Source organism: Hyaena hyaena, unplaced genomic scaffold, assembly GCF_003009895.1.
Source record: "Hyaena hyaena isolate Hyena2069 unplaced genomic scaffold, ASM300989v1 scaffold_295, whole genome shotgun sequence".
Taxonomy (NCBI): Eukaryota; Metazoa; Chordata; class Mammalia; order Carnivora; family Hyaenidae; genus Hyaena; species Hyaena hyaena.
The window spans coordinates 936,762-941,145 of NW_024080928.1; the positions used below are offsets into that span (position 1 = coordinate 936,762).

The 4,384-nt window shown below is 45.0% G+C and overlaps 1 pseudogene; it reads left to right on the forward strand.

Moving 5' to 3' along the window:
* The first annotated feature begins 2,105 nt into the window (after positions 1-2,105).
* LOC120241958 lies at positions 2,106-3,082 on the forward strand (annotated as a pseudogene).
* The last annotated feature ends 1,302 nt before the right edge of the window (positions 3,083-4,384 follow it).

Sequence of the window (4,384 nt, forward strand, 5' to 3'; positions counted from 1 at the left end):
CCGCATTCGCACTCTGTCTCTCTCTCTCAAAAATAAACAAACATTAAAAAAAGAATTTAAATAGAATTTGTTTAATTGTAAGTGTAATTTTTATAATTGCTCTATTTAATCCCTGGCTTGAAAACTCCCTGAAGATGGGACTATCAGCTCGCTCTCCGGAGCCAGTGGGAACCTGCTCTGACACACCACTGAGCCAGAATAAGAGCCCAAATTGTCTATTTCTTCCTCCAGCTGCCATTTCTTACTTTGGCAAGGTCATACCTCTTTTATTCTATGGTGGCTATTGGTAAACTTTTGCTATTTTTAAAAATCACTTTTTGCTCACATTAAAGGAAAGAGATTCTGTGATTGGCTTCACCTGGTCACCTTTACCTCAAGATCTTACTCTTTCTCTCTTGCTCTGAAAGTTTCCTTGGGTCATTTTCAGTTTTATGTACTATTCAGAACCAAGAAGATAGTATCCCTGAGATAGAAATCATGAGTCTTCCTCTAAGTCTAAGCACCACAAACTGGAGTTGGAGAAATAGTAAGTAAGCTCTGTCTTAAGGAAAGTTAACAAAGGATCAATTGCAGACCCATGCAATTTCTTTTTTTTTTTTTTTTAATATTTTATTTATTTTTGGGAGAGAGAGAGAGAGACAGCATGAGCAGGGGAGGGTCAGAGAGAGAGGGAGACACAGAATCCGAAGCAGCTCCAGGCTCCGAGCTAGCTGTCAGCACAGAGCCCGACACGGGGCTCGAACCCACGAACTGTGAGATCACGACCCGAGCCGAAGTTGGACGCTCAACCGACTGAGCCACCCAGGCACCCCCAGACCCATGCAATTTCAAATAGACAATATTCGAGGATAATAATGGAGATGATTCACCTTGAAGAAAGGAAGAATGATGTTCCAACACATGGAAAATAGTCGGCCTCTTACATATTTCTTTAAAAGGCAGCTTGGAAAGATCGGGTTTGGTGAGAGATGCCTCCATATACCCAAGAGCCTAAGTGAGTTCTCAAACACATATAATGTATATGTCTTTCCTGTGTGTGTGAGTATGTGTATAATTTTTTAAATTCTGTTTTGAGAAATTAAGGGTGTTTCCAAAGGATTCCTTATTAAAGATTCCTTTCTGAAACAAATCATAGATTGTAGTCAGTATTTCCAATAATACAGTTGTTCTCAGCTCTGGCTGGACATTAAAATCACCTGGGGAGCTTTTAAAAAGCACCACTGCCAGAACTCTACTCTAGGACCTTCTAATTCAATTAGTCTAGGGTGGGGCCATGCCATTAATAGTTTTGAAAAGCTCCCCAGGTGACTCCGCTAGTCAGTAAGTTGAGGAGCCTTGTCATAATGTAACATTTAGCCTTTTATTAACACTCCGGGAAATCTTCTAAAGTAAATATACTAACCCCCTAAGATGCATGATAACGAATAGGAAAATTTGCAAAGTTCTTGAAGATGTTTAAAGAAAAACAAGATAATCATTGTATGTTGTTAAAGTCTTTTTTTGGCTGGGACTCCAAATGTTTTATAATTTTAAAGAAGCAGCTACGCAGTGCCTAATGGACCAAAGTTCATTAAATGTAATAATGCCTTGAAGCTGAAGACTAAAAAAGAGTGTGTTTCCAGGGTTTTTTTTAGGGAAGTTCAGGATTGTCCGTGATCAGGATATCAACATGTCCGGATTTTGTCAGGCTGAGGAAGACGTCGTGTGCCTCCTACTATAAAATCCCCCTGGTGTGTTTTAGTTAACATGGGAGTCAAAATGTATCCTTTCTGAGAAACCCATTTCTCCGGAGCACAAATTAAAATCATAAATAAGATTGTAAGGGGAGATCTCTAAAATACTTAAGCAAATAAAGTTCCCCCAAGGGACTGATTTCAGGAGAATTAGTTAGGCTTATTAGATGGCATAATTATCTAATCACTGAAACAGGGTCCCTGGAGGTCTCTTCTACTTTGTAGTTTAGATTTAATCATTGCATTTAAAATAATATAGATCTTGGCCAGAGATTCCTGACGGTCTGTTTGAGAGGCAGCTAGCAGCACGGTGGAGTGGGCCAGGGACTGCTTATTCCTGAGACCGACCCATGCGGACTCGCATGGACCCGCATGGACCCGCACGGATCCGAGGTGCAATTCCAAGTCAAATGTCCGAAGGAGGGCGTCACTGAGCAACTAAGAGTGTCAGCTGTAACCAAGGCGATCTCAGCGTCAGCAAGTAGGCTCCGCCTACTGTTTGAAGCTTCTGCCCCAAGCTTGCATTGTTTGTAGGAGAATCTGTGTTGTACCTTTACCTGTAGCCTTCCCTTAGGTCTTAAGGGTCCTGAAACCTTACTGTGGAACAGCAACCATGAGTGTGGGAAAGAGCAGCACATTGACCATAGAACGAGACATATCCTGCAAGATGACTGAACCTTCATTGGCACCTTTAAGGCTTTTGACAAACATATGAACTTGATGCTCAGTGATTGTGATGAATTCAGGAAGATTAGGCCAAAGAATGCGAAGCAGCCAGAGTGTGAAGAAAAGTGGGTTTGGGGTCTGGTGTCGAGATGTAGTGAGAACTTGGTTTTGATGCCTGTGGAAGGCCCATCCCCCAAAGATAACTGGCATTGCTTGGGTACCACTTGCTGGAGCTGGAGCTGGAGGAAGTCTTGGGGTTGACAGGGCAGCGGGCAGAGGCGCGCTGGCTGGTGTTCCAGTGCCCCCGGCTCCTGCCGGATTGGCAGGCCCTGTGCGAGGGGTTGGGGGGCCATCCCAAGAGGAAATGGCTCCACAGGGAAGAGATACTATAGCGGCTGCTGCAGTGGCTGCTACTGCCAGCATTGCTGGAGCCCCACCTCGGTGCCCACCAGGACAGGGGACCCCGCCAGCTCCCGGCATTATGGCTCCTCCACCTGGTGTGAGACCACCCATGGGCCCACCAACCCCTTGCTGGAGGGATGTCAATAGGCATTCCCCCTCCAGGAATGAGACCCCCTCCAACAGGAATTAGAGGTCCCCTCCCCCAGGAGAGTGTCCACCAGAACGCTAGGATACTGTCAATCCTTCTCAAGTCACTCTTTTCCCTGCACTGTGTCCTGTGAAACTACAGAGCGTGTCTGTGAGCTTTTGTTCCCTCTTTGCTGCATTAATAATATTAGCTAATAAATGCACAGAGCAATTAAACAAGAAAACAAAATAATATACATCTTTTTTTCCTATTGGTCAGGACTTTTTTGGTTGTAAATAACGAATCCAACTGAATTAAAGTTAAGGAGAAAAGGAATCTATCGTCAAATAACCAAAAAGGCCAGAGACAGACTCCAGGCAAGGCTTGGTTTAGGGGCTCCAACGATGTCATTGGAAATCGGGTCTTACTCTCTCCATCTGTCTTCTGTTTTCCCTCTAAGTAGATTCCATTCGCAGATTACTATCTCCTCTTGGTAGCAATATCATCGCTAGTAGCTCTAGTTCAGCAGCCCCAAACAGCATCCCTCTGTCCCAAGAACTCCGACAAAAACTGTGGAATTCGGGCGCCTGATTGGCTCAATCGGTGGAGCGAGAGACTCTTGATCTCTGGGTTGTGAGTTCAAGCCCCACATGGGGTATAGAGATTACTTAAAAACAAAATCTTAAAAACAAAACAAGACAAAATTGCGGAAGTGAATCTTACTGGCTTAGATCAGCCTGACATTGGTCATGTGCTTTTCTTGAACTAATCTGCATATTCAATGGGACACATTACTCTGATTGCCCAGGCTCGTGTTACATATGCATTCCTGGAACTGGAGTGGGGTCAACTGTACCTGAATTACATGCCTGAACTCGCAGTAGAGGGTCGCTCCCCATAGAGAGTCAGATTGTTGTCGGAAGATTTGGGGATGGCCACTGAGCAAAGAGAAAACAGGTTCATTACAATTCAGAAAAACGATCTCAAATTAAACTTCCCCGCTTCTCTTCTCTCCAATTTCCCATTTATCCAAAACCAACGAGGTTTTATGGTATCTTAGAAATGATCTTCTTTTTCGGGGCACCTGGGTGGCTCAGTCGGTTAAGCTTCTGACTCTTGACTTTGACTACGGTCATGATCTCACGGTTTCGTGTGAGTTCCAGCCCCACATCGGGCTCTGCGCTGACAGTGGGGAGTCTGCTTCAGTTTCTCTCTCTCTGCCCCTCCCCTACTCTTGCGGGCGCTCTCTCTCTCTCTCAAAATAAATAAACTTAAAAAAAAGAAATTATCGGGGCGCCTGGGTGGCTTAGTCGGTTAAGCGTCCGACTTTCGCTTAGGTCTCGATCTCGCGGTTCGTGGGTTCGAGCCCCGCGTCGGGCTCTGTGCTGACTGCCAGCTCAGAGCCTGGAGCCTGTTTCAGTCTGTGACTCCCTCTCTCTCTGACCCTCCCCTGCTC